Source organism: Silurus meridionalis, chromosome 8, assembly GCF_014805685.1.
Source record: "Silurus meridionalis isolate SWU-2019-XX chromosome 8, ASM1480568v1, whole genome shotgun sequence".
NCBI classification, from domain to species: domain Eukaryota; kingdom Metazoa; phylum Chordata; class Actinopteri; order Siluriformes; family Siluridae; genus Silurus; species Silurus meridionalis.
This window is the reverse complement of record NC_060891.1, coordinates 4,481,575-4,506,840: the sequence shown is the minus strand read 5'-3', so window position 1 is coordinate 4,506,840 and position 25,266 is coordinate 4,481,575. Positions and strand designations below refer to the sequence as shown.

The 25,266-nt window shown below is 36.6% G+C and overlaps 1 long non-coding RNA gene and 1 other non-coding gene across 2 annotated transcripts in view; both read left to right on the top strand.

Annotated features, from left to right (window-relative positions):
• Positions 1 to 25,266, top strand: part of LOC124390016 — a 56,694-nt gene that overhangs the window by 26,992 nt on the left and 4,436 nt on the right. Inside the window, exon 3 of the long non-coding RNA XR_006926680.1 lies at positions 16,787 to 16,897. This is a non-coding gene — a long non-coding RNA (uncharacterized LOC124390016). The remainder of the gene's footprint in view (positions 1 to 16,786; positions 16,898 to 25,266) is intronic.
• Positions 20,378 to 20,449, top strand: trnae-cuc. The gene has a single exon. It is a non-coding gene; the product is annotated as a tRNA-Glu (tRNA).

The window sequence follows — 25,266 nt, the reverse complement described above, 5'->3', positions numbered from 1 at the left end:
TCACGTGTGTGCGCATCACTAGGCTTAAAGGTTTTGTTGGAAATTCAGTTATATTACTTATTATTGTCTGTTAATAAATAAATAAATAAATACATTTTATATATATATAAAATTTCGGTACAAATAAATGTGTATATATATAAATGTGTGTATATATATATATATATATATATATATATATATATATATATATATATATATATATATATATATATATATATCGATTATACCGAATTTTCCATTACACAGCTTTGCTGCAATTCTTTTTAACATCTATGTTTCCTAAACAATGTATAAAGTGGCGGACCGCAAGTTTGTTTAGTCTCCGCCTCACACTTTGAGCACATTTTATTTCATATTATTTTTACACTTTCAAACATGCACAACAATGCCAGGGGTATTTAAAAAAATAAAATAAAAATAGAGTTAGTGCAGTGTCACTTTGGCTTCTCACTCCAAACCGAAAATAAGATTTGTTTTGCACATGCCAACGCTAAAAAAATCCATATCTCCAGGGTTAGCCACTAACTAGGATAACGGCTAACACTAGTGCTATGGACTTAAGGTTCAAGATTTTTTGCCTATTACAATCATAGTTATATGCAGGATACAACTTGCAGTGAATTGAAACGCTAAAAAAAAACTGGAATTCATAGTGCTAGCGTTAGCCGCTAGCCACTTCCTGGTTAGTGACTAACGCTAGCAATGTGGATTCTTTAGCTGTTTATGTCCAGCTTTAATAATTTCTCTTAAAAGGAGAAAATCCTGATAATTCCACATACCCGGGGAGTGAACGAAGGATAGAACAGTTAAGTAAAATATTAAATGTAAGAGACAAACACAAACATACACCTTCATACACAGTTACATACACATCTGTATTAGCCAAAAATGTAAACTATTAATTTGTGCCAATTTAATTGATTACTGAATTTAATCAATATATTAAAATCTAATTTAATCAATCTTAACTTAATCAATATAACATATAGTGTATTGCATTAATTTTGATTTATTCAATTTTTTAAATAAAATATTATAAAGTATTATTTCATTTATGTTTTGCATTTCTTTCCTCTAACTGTACCAAAATTTAACCAAACTGTGACTTAAAAACCGAGGTACATATTGAACCGTGAATTATGTGCCGGTACACCCCCTAATATATATATATATATATATATATATATATATATATATATATATATATATATATATATATATATATATAAAATAATAAATAGAAATAATAAATATTTATATATCTCCTTTGCTATGTTTACAGACAGGTGGTTTTAATTGTGGAATGTGTGCATCATAGTGGATTTCGGGGTTTGATTATATATTATGGATCAAGAGGAGCAAGAAGTATAAAGAATTCTTAGGCAGTGTGTATATCTGGGTAAACATAGGGTATAACTGCACTTTAATGTAAATGTGAAATATTTGAGAGAGAGAGAGAGAGAGAGAGAGAGAGAGAGAGAGAAAAAGAGAGAGAGGGCAAGATTTTTTTAAAACAAAAACGAATAATATTTTGCATGTAGCTAAATAATAAACTATATTATTTATATGCCTGAGAACACCATCAATAATAATCCTATTTTTTTATATAATACAATGCTTTTATTGCAGTATTATTTTCTCTTTATTTTCACGGACAAGTTTGCGATCCCATTTAGGCCAAATCCATTGGAATATTGTCTGAACGCATGATCCAGTAGATGAGATTAACCTTCTGAGCTGTAAAAAAGCATACACTGGATCAACAATTTGCACGTATTTAAACTGGAACCTGGACATAATGCAGAATCTGGAATATATTAAATAATAAAGATAATATTCTGAATATTAAACTAGAGCATTTTTAAATGTTTTATTTAATAATTAAACATATAGTATTTTCAGTATGAACGCTGTATTATTATGATGATTTTTTATAAGTTTTACTGTTTATGTATTTATTTGTTTAATTGTTACGTTTTATATCACACGTTTTTTATGCATGATAGTGATTTTATTTTTTAAGCACAAACACTACATAAGTAAAACTCCCTTCTTCTTGCTTTTTCTCTTAAAAGGGTTAGGGTTATTTGTTATTAAGACCAAGAAAGGTTCATTTTGCCTGCATGCGCTGGATATAAAACGGGATACTTGTTATGTTCGCTTTCCATTTTTTTTCTCCTCTAAATCAGCACCAGGGTGTTTGCTGCCTGTGGGAATGTCGAATGTCCAACCTGAATTTTGATGTTTCAGCCCCCGGGTTAGGTCTGGTCTCCTGGAATGCTTGAAGCACTTTTTGTTTGTGTTGTAATGTCCATTAAATGACCTTGATTCAGCATGAACTCCAGGTGGATCCGTCATAAAGGAAAGACCGCCCCTCCCTCTTTTTGCCTGCGTCGCGTAAGTTACGACAGATAATGCGGGAAAGGTTTCTTCGTAGTTTCGACACGTGCCTTCTGTTTTCCCCATGTCCAGGTTGTGTAATATTGGGCTTAATCTGCCATGCTTCATGAAATAAAAGTAGACACTATATATAACACTATATACACTATAAAGGCAAAAGTGTGTAAAAGACATCACACATACCATTTATTGCACAAGTTATGGTACAAGGCAAGAAAAAATACAGTTAGCATCTAACCAGAAGTGCATTGGTAGCGGTGTAATATTTACAGGTTGTTAAGGCTATGATAAATGATGTACATGAATAAATAATGGCGGATGAATGAATAATGAGTATAATGAATATAAATAAACATTACACAGAAAGGCGATAATATACAATGAGTACAATGGAGATATTTTATAGAGTATGCAATAATGCAAAACTTTGTGGACACCTGAACATAAGGTGTCAGCATGTCAGTGCTTGTTGAATTCTACAGTATATTTATTCCCTATTTGTTGTAATAATTAACCCTCTGGGAAGATGTTTGTGGGAGATTTGTGCTCCTTTAGCTGAAGTCAGGAACTGATGTACTGTAGGTAAGGTGTTCAATACGGTTGAGGTCAGAGCTCCATAGCAGGCCACTCAAGATCTTTAACTCCATCTCATATAAATCATATCTTGGTGGGCTTTGTGCACAGGCACATCGTCATGCTGGTGAAGGTTTGGGGCTCCTAGTTGAAATTAAAGGAAGATTTCATTCTACAGTATCCAAAGACGTTTTATACAGATGTGTGCCTCCAACATTGTGGTAACAATTTGGGAAAGAGAAACACGTATGGCTGGAAAAGATGGGTGTCCCAATACTTTTGGCCATAGTCTGTGTATGAAGCTGGTGTAATGCATTGTGTAGTATTATCGTTTTTGAAACGAAAACAGAAGAATGTCTGTCAATGTCTCACGCACATACTGGAAAACAACAGTACAGGCTTCATTAAAAAGAAGTTTAGAGAGAGAGAGAGAGAGAGAGAGAGAGAGATGATCTGCAGTTCTCTCTCAGACCAGTATCTGCTACTATGCATGTACAGCAATCCATTTTTATTCTAAACGCTTATCCACACGTCACACGCCTGTCGATTTTACGGCCAGCTTTTTACTCCCAAGGCCAGCGTTGCAATTCTGTGAACAGTTTTCCTTTGAGTTATTTCCCCCCCTTTCTTCTTTCTTCTTCTTCAAAACAACTATCAAAAAGCTATCAATAATTCATCATGTATAAAGCTTAAGTGTTTTATTTTCGGTCTCCTTTGATGGAAGGCGCCATCTGTTTCTGCCACGTTTCCACCCATACAAACCTAACGTAGGCCGAAGTCTTTTCATCTCATCGGGTTCTCCCTTCTCACCCTCATCGTCGGGGGGCGACCGGGGGGCACGGAGGCTTGATTACGACGATGCTGTCATTTTTGTGTGGAACATCCTGGATGAATAGCTGTCGGGGCGGTTATGTTCGGACGTATTTCCCCTAACCTTAAGATTACTTCAGTGTTCAGGGTTCATGGTGTTCAGGGCAGTTTGAAATAGTGATTACGACAACAAAAGAATCACTGGGTTTAGCAATGAATGAGATTGAATAAGAAATGTTTAGTAAGCATTTTTTATAGATTTTTTTTTTATTATTTTAGCTCCTACATAATCATACAGAATACACAACCTACAGAATTATATGTATCACTTATAAAAGGAAGCTGGTCAAAAAGCAAGCAATTTTCTCTAGATACTAGATATCTATAAAAATCTTGATATAAAATATATAAAATGGATTAAAAATAAATTTCTTGTTATCCCTGCGATTAAAGGAATAAAGGGCTCAGGAGGAGGAGTGCAGCGGAGCGTCTCGGAGCTCAGATGTTTAATAAAATAGCAGGAAGCATCAATCTGTCAGTCTCCATTTAAAAGTTCACCTGTAAGGAAATGCCCGGGCCAACATTGCTGACGTAATGATGGCGACACATCCTCTCCACCCTAGCTAATGTTCAGTACATCTGTACCACCATGCTTCCTTTCTTCCTTTCCTGCTCAAGTGAGATGTATTTATTTATTTATTTATTTAATGATTTTGTCCAGTATAAGAGTTTGCTTGAAAAAAAAAAAGAGGCCAAAAAGCAGACAGAGGCAGATGATGGGTTAGAGATGGAAAGAACGAAGGAAAAGAGAGAGGGAGAGAAAGAGCAAGAACTAGGGGGAAGGGGTGGAGTGGTTCATGTCAGCTATTGTCCAACACAGTATTCCCTTTTTTTCAGGGTCACATGAGGAATGCCTTCAGAAAACTCACATGCTGTGTTTTTTTGTTGTTGTTGTTGTTTTTTTTTTTTCAGAGCCAAGAGTAAAGCGGTGAAGCTTGTAATATAATGACTCCATTCTTCTAGCAACACCACATATCGAGCTCCATCTCCAAACACTAAACACTGTTCTGACATCACAAATGCCACGGCTTTGTTTCCAGGCAGGGAGAAAGACTGCAGTTCCAAACAGACAAAAAAAAAAAAAAGGAGGAAAGATCGAGGTGTTCCGCGACAGGCGCTTTTGTGGTGACCAGCTGGCTCCGGTGTGCTGCCAAAGTTTTTTGACACACCTTTCAGAGCCCTCAACCCACCTATTCACCTCGACTCCCAAAGCGCACAACAAGTTTTTGCTGCTCTTTTCATGCCCATAGAGAGGGTTAGCCAGTCAAATGACCTCCGTGACTTCAACCAAATAAGTCCGATTTGCATAAATGGTTCTAAAGAGTGGGAAAAAAATCAACATTTTTTTCCTTCCGTAAATACGTTTGCAGGTTAAATAACTACGTCTTAGCTTCGTCTCTACTTCCTGCATTCGGGAAGGGTTTTAAAATAGCAGATCCTGAGGTGGTGAAATGGTGACAATTTAAAACAAAAAGATTTTTTACAAATTTTATATGGAATACAGTCTGCAGTGAAGATAGATTATAAAAAAAGGATAAAAAGGTACAGATTAAAATGACTGTAAATATAAAATAAGATTCGATTTGCAAAGAATTTTAACATAAACATTACACACTTAGACTTAGGCTTAAACCTTATTTGGTCTTTAAAACATCTCATGCCTGTGTATATGAATATTATTGAAGTGTTACAGGGTTCCTATGCATTTTAAAAAAGTATGATATTTGATTTGAGTGATTTCCAGTTCTGGATAAGTATGGAAGAATCAGATTAGATTAGATAAGATTAGATTAGATTCAACTTTATTGTCATTGTGCATAGCCAATGAAATGCAGTCTAAATTAAACAGAGTATTAAAATAGATATTTGAAAATGCCGTTTTCTTCTAAAAACGCTCCCTGTCCACGCTTTTGTTTTCAATCGTTTTTCAAAAGATGCTCATCCACACGCCAAAACCTTGGAAAACGCTTACGACCCTGTATTTTGCACGAGCAAAACATTTTTCGACCCGCGTCATTTCCGCCCGACGTTCAATTACTATCCGGCTCTTTGAAACGTCACGTCAGTGAGTAAAAATGCGTTATAATTTTCCAAAGCCTCTGTTTTTAACAGTACACGCTTTGACGTGAAATCGGCATTTCAAATGTTTTCACTTTGGAGTGATTTCTTAAAAGTTACGCACTCGTTGACTAAGAAAGGCGCCTCAGTGTGGACGGGAGGCCAAAAACGGAGAGGAAAATTTGCATTTTAAAACAAAAACATGTAAGTGTGGACCTCATTTAGGAGCAAACTCTAAGCGCTGTCAAAAGCTAGACAGGATCCTTAGACAGTATTTGCACTGCTGTGATTGGTTGTTACGTTGTGAGGCAGCAGTCGCCATGACAGTACAGCCCCCCGACCTTGCGACTAAACATATGGAAAACATGAGAGATTCAGATTCTGACTAACATTAGAGATTGTAACGTAACACATCATTTAAAATCATTCATTCAGATGTTAAATATGGTCTTAAAAATCTGTTGAGCTTGGAAAAATATGGAATTTTAAAATGAAATGTGTAGGAACTCTAATATTTGGTCTCCTGCTTCTACATGCGAATATTAAAGAAGTGTTGGTACATAGATTTCACAACAAAGTCAGGTTGGGTTCTTTTTATAGGTCTTTGGCTTGTCTTAGCCGTTTGGAGAAGCAAAGGATGCTCATGTCAACACTTAGACAGATGCAAATCAGAGAGTGGAACGGGGATCTTCTGCTGGCAACAATTAGAGTGTAAAAGTAAGCGTGTGATTTGCTTCAACCTGCTGTTGGGAAGTTTCAAAAACGGGATGTTAGAGTGGTGCCGGATTAATATAGAACAAACTGAAACGCTTGGACATTGAATAATAATTAGGTAGAAGACGAATCTTTTGTCATGTGTGGGCGACGTTAAACAATTAAAAACCCCAATTTAATTGCTTAGGTCATTGGTATAATAAGCACTTGCGTACTGTTCTTGTAGCTTCAGCTTTAAATCTAAGAGCCTGTTGTGTGACAGCGAATATATAAAAAAAGAGAGAAAAAAATAGTGCAATATTGAATCACATTTTTCCACAGTAAACCTAAAGTGAAGGAAGAAGAAGCGAGCAGAGGAAACTGAGACTTTTTCACCTTTTGCATGGCTTCGGTTTCCTCGTCAGAGAGAGGGAGGGCAGAGTTCCTCACCAGCTGTCATCCTGTAAAATAACCTGAAGCCCAGAACACCTCCTGTGTGGGCCACACACACATGCATGCACACATGCTGACCATCCTGTCTGTGCACATCGTAAAATCTGGTGCCTCTGTATAGAAAGGTTTGAGATCAAGTTGTCTTCCATTTTTTAAATAATAATCAGCAGTTTTTTTGATTGTAAGAGAAACATAGCGTTTTCCAAGCACCCATAATGATCTCCACATTGTCTATCCATATAACGCAACAGTGTTAAAGTAACTCACTGAGCTACTTATTTAATCATTATTATAGTAAGTATTGAGACAAGACCCAAGGTTCATGAAACTCCAGATTTACGCTTGCTAGCAAACGTCTTGAATGAAGAATCCAGGCGAGAATAAGGACAAGACAGTGTTCTCAGTCTTCAAAAAAAAAACTAATGGCAAGGTTATTTCGAGTTAATGAATTTCAATAGACAATAGACAATTGTCAGAAAAAAAAAAACTTTATAGAAGTGCGGATGTAGGTCGCTAACGAGCCAAAGGTAAATGCTGCCAAGAAAAATTCCCCAAAATCACATGAGGAAGAAGCCTTGAAAGAAATCAGTGTCCAAAGGAAGCCCATCCTTTTGTGGGTTACACCAGAGTGTAAGATGTTGATAATTGTATTGCGCATTCATACAGAGAAAAGCCAAGCAGTAATAAATGCACTGAAAGGATGTGGTTTGTTTGATACAATGATATTTCATCATGCAATGAAAAACAGGGCCATGGGATGAGCATGGAAAATTGTACGCAGCAGCAGTTCTAAAGAAAGTTAAATATAACTCCAAAAAAAGTTGGGATGCTGGGTAAAATGTAACTAAAATCACAGGATGCAATGACTTGCAAATCTCATGAATTTATATTTTACTTTCAGTAGAACATTGAAAATATTAAATGTTTAAACTGAGGAAATATCTCAAAAAAGTTGGGGAAGGTGCAACAAACGTCTGGAAAAAGTAAGTGTTATTTAAATAAAACAGTTGGACATTTTGCAACTGAGGTTAATTGACAAGTATGATGACTGATCTTAGAGAGGCAGAGTCTCTCAGAAGTAACCAATCTGTAAAAGACAAACTGTGAAACAATTTCAGAATAATGTTTCTCAACATAAAATCTCAAAACAGAACACCTCATCATTTACAGTACATAATATCATAAGTTTTAAAGTATCTGGAGAAATCTAACCCCTTAGGCTGCACTGCAATTAAAACGCTCATGATTCTGTAAAGAAATCGCTGCATTGGCTCATTTACACCTCCAGAAATCATTATCTGTGAACAAAGTTTGCCATGTAATCCACAAAACGCTGGTTAAATCTCTATCATGCAAAGGCATGCGTGAACATGATCCAAAAACACCGCCGCCTTCCTCTCTGGGCCAAAGCTTATTTAGAAATGTACTGATGCAAAGTAGAAAACTGTTCTGTAGTTAGACGAAACAAAATGTAAATCTTTTTTGGGAAACCATGGAAACCACATCCGGACTCTAGACTAAAGAGGAGAGGGATCATTCAACTTTTATCCCAACTTATTTTTTCCTTAAAATAAATATATTCTCACTTTAAACATTTGATATGTTTTTTTGGTTTTTTGGTTAGTTTGGAGTCCAAACTTTTTTGGAATTGGGGATGAATACAGGTTCAGCTTACCTAAAGAATAATCGATGCAAACCAGTTTTGTAAAGAACAATATGTATATCTATGCAGGTCTTAGCGATTTTCTGTACTGATGACTGTTACTGCCATAAGCAAAATGGCTGACAGAATGTGATATAAGGTGTAAAATCTAAGTTAAAATAAAACCATCATTGGGCTAACCTATGCTCCCTACTACTTTAATATGTATATCTATGCAGGTCTTAGCGATTTTCTGTACTGATGACTGTTACTGCCATAAGCAAAATGGCTGACAGAATGTGATATAAGGTGTAAAATCTAAGTTAAAATAAAACCATCATTGGGCTAACCTATGCTCCCTACTACTTTTTGATATACCGTGGTTTCCATACCCCACACACTTGTAAACATTATTTATTTATTTTTTTTTTAATTTAGAAACTGACCCAAATGCTTTATAAAATCAGCAAATGTATTCTTATGGTGAGGGTGGCATCTGTAATAAAATGTCTCATTCATCATAAAAATCACCTCATTATAATGTTTCCAAAACATTTATTGACCCATAGAGTTCCCTTCAAAACATTCATATTCTCTGGACTTCTCAAAACCAACCTTCCCAGCTCAACTCATTCGGCCAGCCTGTGAATTTTCTATCATTGCATTCTGTTTGAATTCATATTTAACCGGGGTGAGAGTAATGCTATCTTTCCAAAAACTCCTCGACCAAGGATGGCTGTGGCATTTTTGGAGTTTGAACTTGTGATTACAGAAAATGCTCTTCTATTGTAATTATAAAAAAAATTATATAGCCAGAAAAAAAGGAAGCGGGCCTAAAAGAAAGCCCTGAGAAACACTAGACTTTGTATCTGGATGCAATATATATATATATATATATATATATATATATATATATATATATATATATATATATATATAAATACTGACAATCTCAATACCTGATCACTCAAAAATTGAAAGGATAAAACAATGTACTGAGATCATGCAACACAATCAAAGACTCACAGGCCAGTAGGGTTTAAAAGGTATAAAATCATAACTTAAACAATGACTTAAAGATGCATGTTCCTTAGCTATAACTGCATTTTGTTTCATGATTTCACAATTTAGTAAACATTTACAGTCATTATTAGCAATTTGGTGACCAAAAATTTGAAATGGGTTCAAACATAATGAATTTATTGTTGACTGGCACATCATTATATAACAAAGTGAATAGATTACTAATAAAGTTTTTATAATACACTGTTGTAAAGGGTCGACGAGATTACAAGCATAAGCTACAGCAGGTTTAGGTCGGACAGAATAACTAAAGGAAAGAGCCAGAAGGTAAGACAGGCATGAGGGCGTCATGGGACATCAGCATCCTGCCGCCCCACTGTCAACAATAATTGAGTAATCATGTGAGAATGCTTTGGGGATATAAACCATTCCAATTTACCAATGTATAACAAACTGTAGCTAACAACTCTTAAATTAGCATTTTTACCCCAGCTATCAAAAAAGCTAAATGTGCAAAAAGGTGTACTTGATGTCCTAAATAATTGTGATGTAAAGTCCTGAATGTAAATATGTTGAATGGTTGATTGTCAAAAGATCTAATCCTTTTATAGTTTTAATTTTTTTTTATGTATTAACAAAAAGCCTGCACCTTTCGATCATTCGCAAACTATAACAAACCAAAGTTTTTTCAGGCTTATACAATGTAAAACGTGTAGACAGAACAACACAATAACTCACTCTGTTCTCGATGAAGCCTTCACTTTGTGCAAAGGAACATTGTCATGCTGGAAACCTTTTGGGCCTTGTACAGTAGTTCCATTAATACTAGAGCATCCGAAATCATCCTACACGTTTGTCGGAATCAAAATTCCTGGCAGCAGTTTTCTAGAACTATACCTCTAACAAAAGGTTGCTTAGCTTGACCATTATAAAGGCGTTGCAATCTTTTCCACAAAATAATTAAGGAGCAGATGTACACCTGGCCTAGCCCTTCGGATCAGTGAACATCCATATGCTAGAGATGTGACATGCTGTGGGCCAAGTACCTCAGTACCACCTGTGTTGTAGGGTTTTTCTCTGGGATGATTAGGACATATTTACCAGCTTAGTAATAAAGCAATTTTTTTATTTGGTTATGAGAGATTAATCCAATGCAAATTGTCAGGGTTCTTTTTTTTTATTATTAATATTTCATACAAAGGTCAACTACAGTATAATCAGCAAAAGTATTAATCAAGGGCTCATTGACTGTGTGTGACTGTTAATTATCACAGACGTTACAGTGATAACTAAATGAGCATCTAAAACATTATTATTTATGAAAACGTTATCCGTGTCACACACTTTTAAACAGGAAAAATAATTTATATATTCTAAATATTAGTGCATCAAAAGCATCACTCACAAATGATGTTCTATTCATTACCCGACTAATACAGTAATACAGTTTCAGTATTTTTTGGTGTCTTCACCAAGCATTTTTACAAAAAGTATTATTATTTTATTGGTATTTTCAATATTTAAATGTGTTTTTTAAGTTGTTATTAGATTATTTTTACATTGGACTGGATTTAAAGCTTTTATCAGATCCCACAGAATTACTGCAGATTTCGATGTGAATATACTGCAGATACACTATATTGCCATAAGTTTGCTATGGTTCCACTAGATTTTGGAGTGTACTTGTGGAGATTTGTGCTCATACATACGCAAGGGCTTTAGTAGTCTGATGTAGAGGTAGTAGAGGTACTGATGTAAGAGAGGTGAGGAGGCCTGGGGTGCAGTCACTGTTTCAGTTCATCCCAAAAGTGTTCAGTAGGGTTGAGGTTAGAGCTTTAAATCAGATCTTCCACTCCAACCCATGAAAAGAACATCCTAATGGAGCTGGCTTTGTGCACAGGGGCATTGTTGTGCTGGAACATGTTTGAGTCTCCTAGTTCATGTGAAAAGAAAATTTCATGCAAAGACATTCTATACAATTAGACAATTGAATACAAATGATTCTATTTACAATGACAAAACTTACGTTCAAACAAGTACAAAATTAGAACATTCTATAAAAAGCTATAGAACTTTTCCTATTTTTAATTAATTTCCATTTTTCTGAATTTATTACTGGTATGACTACCAAAGGCCGTTTCAATCCCTGGTCAGGAAACCAACCCCAGCCACTTTCAGTGCCGGGCCCAAGCCCGGATAAATAGGGAGGGTTGCGTTAGGAAGGGCATCCAGCGTAAAAACATGCCAAATCAAACATGGCGACCCCTAATGGGAGAAGCTGAAAGAAAGTTTTATTACTACCAAAGGCCGTATGAGAACATTATATAACCACTTTCTTTTGCCATTTTTTCCACCTCACTTTATTACTTTATAACCAACAGCAACCTGAAACGTTGGGCTTGGGCACGCTTTGAGTAATTATCTAATATTGATTGTGATGGCACGTCTTTATTAAAATCGCTAACTGCCTGAACTGGGGCTGAAACAGCGAAGAGATGGGGCTGCTTTGGGGAACTTGTTGAGGAATGAGAAGGAGCAGGGCTAGTGGAGGGTAAACTGAAGTAAGCCGTACCCTCTGATGTGCTGGCAGCAGCACCAGGTTTGCTCATAGGCTTAAAAAACATACATCACACGTCACGTTGTAATGTCAGTTGAATAAAGTATAATAAAAGTCACACTGAAAGTGGTGTAAAAAAGTAAAAAATAATTCTGTGCTTCTGGGGCAGGGCTTTAGGTAAGCTGATTGGGTGGGCAAGACTTAAATGTGGGTGGGCCAACCCTGCCCACTGCTGTTGTCAGCCCTGAGGACCATTTGGGAGCATACCATTAGAACATCTTCTAGTACCTTCTAGTACAGTTTTAGACTTGAGAACAATCCATTACAGTGGTGACAGATCAGACAAAGCATTTAAACAAATAGTTCTTAAAAGTTATATTGTTGGAAGCATAAAGACCTGACAGACTTTTGATTTCCTGTCTTGAAAACAATTTTTTTTTTTTTTTTTCATCATTTCTTTTTTTTTATTGAACATTTGGTTTACAAAATATTAGCCCAGAAGTATTCTCTGTGTTGGGTAGATATCATATCTGTGTTTGACTTTCACCTCCCATGCTCTAACTACTTATTTTCTGCCTGTTTGGCTTATTGATTGACTTGGCAAGAAACTGGAACTCGGGCAATCGCTAACGCCAAAGAATACACACTCTAATCTAAACACTCATGCACAAGCACACAAAAAAGCACTTAAATTAAGTACCCAGAAATTATTTGACATTTTTTTATTGCTTTATTCCTGATTAAGGTTATATATTGTGGTAATTACAAATAATAATGAAAATGAAATTTAATGGCAAAAATACACCACTACTCTAGAGGGACCTTTTGAATGCACTGTATATAAATAAAAATATAAAAATCAATTTTAAATCATTTAAAAAATGGTAAACACACTGTACTGTGTTTTCTTTACATTTTAGTTTGAAATTATCCCAAACTTTATGCCAAATCTGCATCATCTTCTGTATTCTGCAACATCTTCTGTGATCCCTGTCCAGAGCGCTCCAGAGTGTTGCTGGTGGTGCATCAGTAATAGTGGTCCGTGGGAAACACAGTGCTCCGTGTTTAGTTAATTTGACTAAACGAAATTAATTTGCCTCGATCAATTTTTGTAATGACTCAAATTACTGGAGGAATCGTTACAGCGCTACAAAGATATTCTAGTTCATCCTTATTTTGTAGGAGCGCTCTTGCCATCTAGTCAGTCTCACTGTGCACCGGTGGAAATCCCAGTACAATGGTGGTCATATTGTGTGGGATCTCACAATACTGATGGCCACCCTGGGTCAAGTTTAAATAACAATGTTGCTCAAGACCAGCGGTGAACAGTAACGAAGTAAATGTAATTCGTTACTGTACTTAAGTAGCTTTTTCACGTATCTGTACTTTACTGAAATTTGGGGAGACTTTCACTTTACTAAATTACATTCTTTTTTATTTATGAGCGGATAACAAAACGGTCAATCAGGGTAGCGAGCCACCAATCTGGGTAGAGCGCGTGCTATCTACTTAGCACACTTAGCACAAGCATACAGTTGAGCAGCAAGCAGAACATTTTGAGAGGAATAAATGATGGAAGAATCTCCTGAACCTACGCGACACCTGTAGCTATTTTACAAAATAGTTTTGAAGTAGTTCCATCCCCAATTGAGGAGAACTCATTTGACATATATCAGACAGGTTTGGATGATAAACCCAGAATGCTGCAGGACCTTCTAGTAGTTTCAGAGACTTGAGGAAAACCATTGCAATTGTCATTACGGATTTTATACTAATTTACTAATACAGAGACCAGCATTATAGTTAAACCCATTGACAGGTGGAGTGAATCATGTTGATTATTTCATTACACTAGAACCTGTCAAAAGAGATTTTCCCAGGGTTCTCATGTACAAAGGTTTCCTCATGTTTAATATTGCTTTGGGGTTGTTTAACAGGGATTAATAGTACACTGAAGTGCAGACGTTTTGTGTTGTGTTTAATTTGGCATCCCAAAATCAACAAAAATCCACTTAAATCCCAATAATTTGATTTGGCAATATGAGGCACTATTGTGTTGCTTATGTTGGTTCAGAAGACATCGTCACATGGTCTCTGATTTTGAGTTTTATTGTCCCACATTTGTGTGTGTGTGTGTGTGAGAGAGAGATTATTTGCATGACATGATAAATTCTTTCATCTTGTAAATGGGCCTGGGTTCCAGCAGTGACTCCATTCTGGTTGACTGCATATGGTGTGTGTGCTATGTGCAGTGTAAAATCAGGGCATATGAAGACATATGTGGCTGAATATGAAGCTCTTTTTTATTTATTGTACTGCAACTTTAGGGAATAGTTAAAGGGATTGTTAAAGGGATCCTGCTTTTTAGATGTAATTCAATTCTATTTCACTGCATGTGCAATTAATATGAAGCTCAATGAAGCACTTGACACATGACGCAGTCCTACCCCTTTTTTTTGCTTTCTTCTCGGGAAGACCGTAGAGGATACTCGCTGCCGTTTTTGAACTTTTTTTACACCCAGCTGGGAGCATTAGCAAGAAAAGAACGAGGCCTGGCCAAACGCTGAAATTGTCATTTGTGTCAGGCAAATTGATGGAGGCGATTGGACCTTTAATTTATGGGCCTTGTGTTCGCTCAGTCTTTTTCCTTTATCGCATCGCCTCAGTATTTACTATTCAAGTTCAGTTTAGCACATATGCAAATTTCACAACCAGCTGCATGTTGGTTGCTGCCAAATTTTCCAGGAAAAGTGTTTGCACACGATTGCGAATACGCACACACTTCATTGAGAAGTGTACCTAAACAATGTTGTGTATGTGTGCGCCCGACTGTTTGTATGTCCGCGTATGCGCTTGTGTTTTGATGATAAGGAGATGAGCGGGCCACACAGGAATGCACTTGAGTCGTAGGGAAATGGTGTAGGGCTGTAGGTAGTAGAAAATAGCTTGTACATTTACGTTTTTTTTTTTTTTATTTAAAATGCTTTTAAACTAACTTTTCCAGTACAGGGCTCTCGCTAATGCGATACATTTTATGATACAGAATATATCATCTGAATTCCCTTAGGAGCGTATTATGTCTCCGCCATGAACTTTAAGTTTTAATATTATTATTAAACTTGAGAATAGACAAAATAATACCAGGGGGTATAAAAAAGAAACTATTGTAGGCGCTGTGTCACTGTCGCTACACGATTTTTTTTGCGTATTCACAAATCACGCCACTTCCGTCCATCGCTAACGCTACCAATATGGATTCCTGACAATCCGCATATCGAGGGAGTGAATGAATGAACGATGAAAGGCATTTGTTCAGTTGTTAAAGTATGCTGAAATGAGTAAAACAGTTCAGAAGAATATATCCTTAGAAAATGTAATATTAAATATAGAACACACACACACACTTATATACACTTTCGTATTACACAAATGGGACAAATCGATTGACGCAATTTAATCAGTGTAACAAAAAAGTGTATTGCATGAATTAGATTTGTTCTATTTGTATACATATTATTTTTGTATTAAATATTATTTTCTATATTATTTAACCGAGCGGGCATTTTTAACTGTACCGTTACACCCCTACATGCGACGGTTGAAAATTTCTTTCTACTCAAAGCAAGAGCAGATGCATCGATGTGTACAATTCTCTAATCTTTACATTTACCTTTACGATCTTCCGGTTTCGCGCCGTGCACTTCCGGTTCCACGGCACGTCGCGGCGGCCATCTTGCCATTTTTCTATTTAAGGACATTTAAGAACAACCAAGACTTTAGCTCTGGGCCAGATGATCTCACCAGCTTCCTATAGTCCCTGGTATAATTCTTGACACCCTGCTTGCTCTGGATTCTGTTCCTGATCCTGATCCTAATCCTGACCCCTGTTATGCCTGTTATTTCTGACAGCCTTAACCACTGAGCTACAACGTCCCCCAAAGATATTGGAGTTTTGGAAGTTTCAGATCTTTAATCTATCTTCCCTGTGATTTAATAACACTGTAGTATATTTTACTGAGTTAATGAAGTCCTTCATTTAATTTTGTGGACAGAATCAGAACAAGGTTTAATGGTTCATAATGATTAATTAATGATGATGTTGCCTGGCGGGAGCATGAGAGAGATAAATTATCATTTCTGTGTGGATTTATTTTGATTCAACACATAACACTTTCAATCTGGATTTGTGTTAGGGTGTTTGATATTAGCATTGACTGTTAGTACTACCACTATTACAACTGTGATTGTATAATTCTGAAACTATTCATATTAAAACTTCTGCACATGGATCTACAATTTGTTAACATTACACGGATTATTACGTCTGTATTATCACATGAAAGATTTTTAATAGCATCTTTAAAATACTAGTACCAGAAGGAGTTGCTAGCGCTAATCGCTAATCGCATTTTGTGTGGAAATGTCTCTGTTAGACCCATGTTTTAAAGAATAATGTCTCCTTGACACTAATGACATTTGTTTGTTTTGTGTTTCTACCTCCGAAAAACCACCAGGAACATGCAAATAGGTGGATGAGCTGTGTGTGTGTGTATCCTGGTGCCCTGTGATGGATCAGGAGCCAGTCCTGGGAATACTGGCCATGAGGTGGGATAGCAACCTGCATGGTAGGCCATTCCGTCTTTTCCAAAACCAAAACCATGTAATTGTTACTGATGTTAACGATCCCATATATATATCATGTTCTTCATCGTTTATGTATCAAATGCATTTACAGCATGTATAAACACAGATTTGTCTACTTTTTTAAGCAGCAGATGTTTTGAAACCCATCCTATCTTTTATTTACGTGTTTACAGTGAAGATATCCTCCTGGCGTTCACAGCCCTCAGGCTAGCCACAGGCTTCTCCTCTAGTCAGATCACCAGTTTTGCAACCAAACGATCACTTCTTTAGTCAGATATAATGCTCTAGCTCTCTCCACTGATCCACATATCACAGACTAAGTCATTGTGATTCATTAAGATTCAGACAGTCATGTCATGTTCGCCTCACTCCTTTAATAAATCATTTATCTACGGGTCAGTGCATTTCCAACTCAATGTAAAATTAGTTAATGCTCATTTACGCACACTAAAGATATCTAACTCAACACATTTCATGCCAGTGTGCGATTATTTTGGGCATAGCAAGTGTCCATAAAGTGTCATTTTAAAAGCATTCACTTAAAGACGGATTTATTAAACATTTAATTCACAGTGGGCCAAATATTTACCAAGTTGATTGTCTCTTTAAACAGTTTAGAAGATTTCGATTGGCCACAATTAACAGGTAATTGGTTGTGCACCTGTGGCTATAAAAGGGCTTGTGGTTGAAGAGGCTTTGTTATTTTAGCCATTTACCAAGAAATAAAATAAAATAAACTGAACTACATGCAAAACATGGCTCCCGCTCGGCTGAAAATCTGCACTCACACCGTCCTTCTGCCGATAAACTCGAACCGAACCCCTCCTCCGGCTACGGGAAATCTACAGTAAGCACTTATGTCTAAATAATAAAACAAGATATTTAGTTGTATGTAAGAATATTTGATTATGAGTTGACGCATCTTATAATGTGCAGTCGTTAACATTAAACTGCATAGGCCAAAAGTATTGGGACACACTCGACTCATATCAAATCAAATATTATTTTATTTGTTACAAAAACATTAAAAAGTAAAACAAAAAGTTTCAAACATAAAAATCAAACGTTTAGGCCTTAAAAAGTCTTAATTTCGCTGTTCTGATTTTAAACCGGTCTTAATTTTCCGAATTAACTAACTCTAAGGCTTAGTCAAATGCTCCCCCAGAGCTTTTGTTTGTTTGTTTTCCATTTGTAGTTCTTTCTTTTGCTAACCCTAATGTAGTTCACTCTATTACGATTGCAAATGACTACAAAATGTTATTGTTGTAAATCTCTCTCGGATTGTACCACACACTTAAAACGAATTTTTTTAAAACGGATAGTTTAGCGATACTCAGCATGATTTGACCTTTGGTTAAGTCCAGTTGCTAACAACGTATTTGTGTGTGTTTTTGATGTCGTGAGACAAGTCTTACATTTAATTCTTAATGCTCTTAAAAAGGTCTTGAAAAGTCTTAAATTTGACTTGGTGAAACCTGCAAAATCCTGGCTCATGATTGTCATGTGAATCAAGTTCCATTAATAAATCCTAACCTATACACTTCTTATTGTCATCCCTTATTCTTAATCTACACACTTCCATTTGCAGGAATGACATTTTTTTTTTGTCATCCAGAGCGCTGTGCATTGAGGACAATTTTTTATGCTTGTTACCTTTCCGACTCTGCTTATTATTTGTAATGTGTGCTAAAGTGTTTAATGTAATAATAAATACACCATAGGAGTGGGATTATGTGTGAAATGCATTGTTTGGAAATAAATCCACTTCATGTTTTGACAGATAAACCTTCTGTAAAATAAATCTATACTCTCAGAGGCCTGGAATCTGAAGATGTCACTCAATGGTGATCATGTGATCAGTTATATAAGAAGATTTTATTTGATATTCCTGCCATATGATTTAAAAACAGACTAGATAACTTACACGTTGCTCCTCGTCGTCACCTCGTGTATAATTTCAATTCCTCTCCTCTGAAAAGTGTGACAAAAGTCATAACGTAGATGACTGCGACAAAGTTTCTTTCTCCTTTTAGACATTCTTAGGAAATCTATAGCGCCAGGAAAAACAGATAAGACCCTCAATGACGCGCAAATGACATTGTGTGTTCTCTGATAAGAGATAGCATCTAAACTGATCTAATTATTTGTTTCTTAGGCATTTAGATTACTGAGCGCACTGAGACGGTTTTTTTTTTGGCGATATCCATCAAATGTTGCTTCTGGACTTTGTTTAGGATTGATTACACAATGCAGCCACCATTTTAGGCTGCTTCAGATGCACTAAATTGCCAAAAGTGTGTGGACACCTGGTCGTAAGTATGTTATGTGTTTTTTGAGCATCACATTCCAAATTTAGTTCCTTTAGATCAGGGGTCACCAACCTTTTTGAAACTGAGAGCTACTTCTTGGGTTAATGTAAAGGGCTACCAGTTTGATACACACTTCTGAAACAACAAATTTACTCAATTTACCTTTAATTATGTTATTATTAATAATTAATGATAGTCATCTACAGTACAGACCAAAAGTTTGGACACACCTTCTCATTCAAAGAGTTTTCTTTATTTTCATGACTATGAAAATTGTAGATTCACACTGAAGGCATCAAAACTATGAATTAACACATGTGGAATTATATACATAACAAAAAAGTGTGAAACAACTGAAAAATGTCATATTCTAGGTTCTTCAAAGTAGCCACCTTTTGCTTTGATTACTGCTTTGCACACTCTTGGCATTCTCTTGATGAGCTTCAAGAGGTAGTCACCTGAAATGGTCTTCCAACAGTCTTGAAGGAGTTCCCCGAGAGATGCTTGGCACTTGTTCACTCTGCGGTCCAGCTCACCCCTAAACCATCTCGATTGGGTTCAGGTCCGGTGACTGTGGAGGCCAGGTCATCTGGCGCAGCACCCATCACTCTCCTTCTTGGTCAAATAGCCCTTGATGCCTTCAGTGTGACTCTACAATTTTCATAGTCATGAAAATAAAGAAAACTCTTTGAATGAGAAGGTGTGTCCAAACTTTTGGTCTGTACTGTATATTTTAATATTGTCATTTTTGCACCAATGCAAGTGTGATTTAAAAAAGAATAGCAACAAAAAATATTTGATGCAGCTCACTGGTAAGTGGCGCTATGGTGAGCTATTTTTTTAACGGGCCCACGGGCAACTCATGTGGTCCTTGCGGGCAACCTGGGCACCATGTTGGTGACCCCTGCTTTAGATGCTCCTCTAGATTTTTGGGTGTGCTTGTGGACATTTGTGTTCATCAGCCACAAGGGCGTTAGTAAAGTTAGAGACTGATGTATAAATACTTTAGTTCATATATAGTGTATGGTTTGAGGTACATTATTTTCCTGATGGGTTTAATGGGTACTTAAAGATTTTGGTTAGAATCTAATTTAGTCCAAGTGAAGGACTGTAAGTTTTTAACCAGAAATACTATGAAACGGATGATCAGGTTCCCTGGTGGTCTAGTGGTTAGGACGTGGCGCTCTCAACGCTGCGGCCCGGGTTCGATCCCCGGTCAGGGAACCAACCCCAGCCATTAGGGTTGCTCAAGCTTTAGTGCCGGTCCCAAGCCCGGATAAATGGGGAGGGTTGTGTTAGGAAGGGCATCCAACGTAAAAACATCTGCCAAATCAAACATGCGGATGGTCCGCTGTGGCGACCCTTAACGGGAGAAGCCGAAAGAAAGTTTTTACTATCAAATGGACGATCATTAAAGTAAATATATGGGACAAAATTTCAGAAAGGAACATGATCAAATACCAGAGAATTTTACATATGGATATTTAATATATACTATTGAAATATGACAGGTGGTCTGTTGAGCGATTGAAAGCTTAAGGCAATAGGGTGTGATGGTGATAGAATTATGGGGTCTACTTGCTGATTGCTGATCCATCTAAGAGAGAACAAACTTCTTGTGCCAACCTAATATTTACATTTACAGCATTTGGCAAAGCTCTTATCCAGAACAACTTACATTTATCCCATCTCTACAACTGAGCAGCTATGGGATTAAGGGTCTCACTCAGCAGCCCAGAAGTGACAGCTTGGTGTGGCTGGGATTTAAACTCATGAAACAAAGTCCAATGCTTAACCACTAATCTACCCCCCCCCTTCATAGATTCTGAAACTTCCACCCAAACATTTGACTCAGATACTGGACTAATGATACTTTATATGAAACAGCAAGAAATCACACGCAACCACGAAAGTCTTACATTCATTAACTTTCTTTCGGCTTCTCCTATTAGGGGTCGCCACAGCGGACCATCCGCATGTTTGATTTGGCACATGTTTTTATGCTGGATGCCCTTCCTAACGCAACCCTCCCCAATTTATCTGAGCTTGGGACCGGCACTGAAAGTGGCTGGGGTTGGTTCTCTGACCGGGGATCGAACCCAGGCCGCAGCGGTGAGAGCGCCGCATCCTAACCACTAGACCACCAGGGAAAAGTCTTGCATTCATTACTAATCTTTTTTGTTAATCTTTTTTGTTGTTGTTTGTTCTATATACCGTTGCTTGGTTGCTTCCAGTTACATCCCTGGCTGATTTCTTTTTAACAAGAAACTTTCCACCAGGTCAGCTGCAGGAGTAGACAGATTGTATAAGTGCCCTCTTGGCGTGTGTAATAATTATAATTTATATGGCCTTCAGGTAGCCTGAAGTGTTGTTGCCTGGAGGGTTTCTGATTAAAATATGCTTTAGCAATGCACAATTGACTTGGCCTTGTTCAAAAGGAGAGCTTGTTTGTTGAGCCGAGTACAGTAGGTTCCAAAAGTTCCTTGAATTTCGGCTAATGATATTCACCTCAGAAACTGCAGCATTATAGTGTTCATAGAGTTATGTTATAGAGGTAACATTGAGAAGTTATGGCTTTATGATTGTATTAAGAAATCACTATTAAAACATAAGTATAACCAAATTAATAGAATGTAGTTTTAGCATCGGCATAAACGTGAACGATGTGATGCATCGATTTTTGAATGTTGTTTTGAAAAAAGTTGTCATAGTTTTCAACATATTTGCATTGTTAAAAAAGTGACCAATATTTGATAATGATTTCTCTTTGAATAAACTGTTTCTCAAGCACGTTCTTTTAGCACCGCTGCTGCTACAATAAACCGATGTATCATAATACTACGCAGACCGAGGCGCGTCCTGAGACTCACATAGAATAGAGATTAACATGGCAGAGGTAGAGCTGCATCTTCCCGGAGAAAAAACAGTCTGCTCTGGTTTTAGTTCATCTTTATTTCTTTCTTTTTTTGCACCACAAAGACCTGTTTGTTAAAGGGCCATGTGTTAGAAGTCAGAAGGCCCATAAGTAAATTTACTGTTTGTCTGAACTAAAGAAATAAATCTATCCATACAATACTAAATTGCATAGTATCCCTAATATAGAGCTACATTTAATTTATTAAGATTGTAGTTTAGAATGCAAAATTACTAGTGACTATGACAATATCTTGCTGTAAAATATCCTTGTCAATATGTTTCTTTTCCTTTTTTATCTATCCAGCAAAGTTTTGCCTCAGCAATTAATTCAATTCAAGTTTGGTATCTGATATATCAAATGTATTTCTTTTGGAATAGTGCACTTAGTGGTGAAACACTTATTAAGAGGCTGGTTTCCACCAAACACACATAGCCTCAGCTCCAAGTGTCTAATGAGCTATAATACAGAACTCTTGTTGATGCAGTCAATGCCTGAGCTCTCTGGAAGTCAAACACAAGCATCAGCTCATTGGTAATTTTAAAGACTAACCATAAAGTTGAGCAGAATTAACACATAAAAAGTTTCAAGCTTGTCTCCATGTGTACGGATGACCCAATGTCATATATATAAATATATATGGGTCAGCTCCAGTTAAAGATGTGTAAGCTGTAGACAAAGTGTACGGTTAGAACCCGGAATTCGCAAGAATCGCAAACATAAATCACGGGCCAATTCTCCTAATGTGAATCCAGACATGTCTAAAACCATATGACTTATCATTGGAAGTTCAACCTTTATTGCATACTAGCGATACTTCATCGATGGTTTTGCCAGATGCAGGTGAAGTTCTACACTCTGAGTAAACTGATGTCATTCTAATGAATATTTTATTATGATTTTAAATGTATTTATTATTCCACCTAAATGCTAGATTAGTTTATTATTTTGTTATGCCCCATACAAGCAAATAAGCATTACTTCAATAAAATATAACCTATTAAAAGAGCAATATTATTATAATGTTTTGTTTTGTTTTTTATTAATTGCTAGTGAAATTAAACCATTTACTTACTTATGCATATGCATACGTTTGGTCTGTGAAACTAACAAATAATTATACAATGTTAATAACTAGAGGTCAACCAACAGTGTATATATAATTATAGAAATTATAATATAATTATATAAATAATCAATTATAAATAATAAATATAATGTATCGCTCTCTGTGCAGCGCGTTGTCTCACATGTGCAAACAAACAGCACTTTCACCCCTAGAGGGCGCTCTTGTAATGACAGCAGATCGAATGCCGGAAAAACTATTGGTATGGATTTTTGCTGATAGATGATAGTTTCAGCAATCAGTGCCTCGACCTTTATTAATAACTAAGGGGAATTTTTGAAAGCCAACCTTTATCAAATACAGATATCATATGAGTAAAACATTAAAATTACATTTTCAATATATGTCTCTGGTTTTGTTCAGAGGGCCATTCCAAATCTGGGGGCGGGCCATAGTTTTGGGACCCCTTGGTTAGAGTATTGTCATTGTGCTTACTGGCAACTTTCTATCAATTTTTCACTCTTCAGGCACCGGCAATGAAACCTTTGTTCTAGAACTGCCAGATCACGTCGGCCAGGAAACAGGGCATCTTTTCACCAATCTGCTTTTTGGTCAGGGCCAGTTATAGTTAGCACAGTCTGTGCTGCCAGGCACATTCAAAGTCAACTCCATTGAATGTGCCCTATGTGCCAGTGGCTAAAGAAGCCTTAGAGTGAAGAGAACATGTTTCAGAAACTAGATACCCAGAGGTATTAGGATGCTGCTGTATCTGGATGACTGGCTTATGTGTGCTCTTACAAAGGAGTAGATCACCTGACTTTTTCTCCTTGTAAACACTGAACTTGGTTTGATAAAAAAAAAAACGCTTCCTACTGCTCAAACAAACCAATGTGAAGTCACACTGAACAAGAACAAAGTAATGTGTCTGTCTACCAGCCATTGCAGCGTTTCTGAAGCAAAGGACCCACCCTTCCTCAAGAGCATAGCCTTGGACCTCAGTCTTGTGGGATTTCAATCGTTTATTCGCCCAAGAATGTCATCTGAGGTGTAGATTTCATTTGGAAGGTCTACAGAGACAAATCCACAGACTATTTTATATTTTTAAAGATATTGCACAGTAAGCACATTTTACAACACAAATAAAATAGTTCTATTATGATTTTTGACACACATTCAACATTCAACTCTCATGTTGAGAAATTCCTGTTCCTGTTATCTTTTTTAATATACCTTTTTTTTTAACACATTGATTTATGCTTTGCTTTTTAAAAATCTGCTTTAAACAAATTGCAAAGATGAGACGATGCCTGAGGAATAAAGAAGGTGTGTGCTGGTACAGATTAAGCATAAGGGAGATGTGCAGACCTGCAGTAACTACTGGGGAATTAAGTTGATCAGTCACACCATAAAGTTATGGGAAAGAGTAGTGGAAGCCAGGCTGAGAGAAGAGGTGACCATCTGTGAGCAAAAGTATGGTTCCAAGCCGAGGAAGAGCACTAAGGACGCAATATTTCCAAACTACTATCCAAACTGTGCCGTACTAACATCTCTTGACCAATCAGATTCGAGCATGTAGTCATCTTGTGGAATCAAAAGGCATAAAACAGGAGCTAGACATGCTGAGATTTTCTGAACTACTTACACGCAGGAAGAAAACGTAACAAACGTGAAAGTAAAAAGCATCATTTTGCTGAAGATAATTCATAAATGGGTTATTTGGTACATTTCATTATAGCTCCTGAAAAAAACAAACAATTTGCGATAAGGAAATGCCACAATTGTCTTTAGCATGTGGGGTAAAAATGCCAGAATCGAGTCAGACGTTCGAACATTAGCTCATCTTTGCAATATTCCTTTCCTAAAAGCACATCGAAATCTTTTCCCCACAATGTCCTGACTTTATCACAGACGTCTATTATATGGAGGTGAATCAAGCCAAAAAAAAAGCACGGGTTATAGAGATGGATGGGAAATGGAACAATCTGTATTTAAGTAAATAATTGAATAGACTCAATTTTAGGAAGTTGGCAAACAGAGTGCGGGTAATGTTTTCACCGTGGT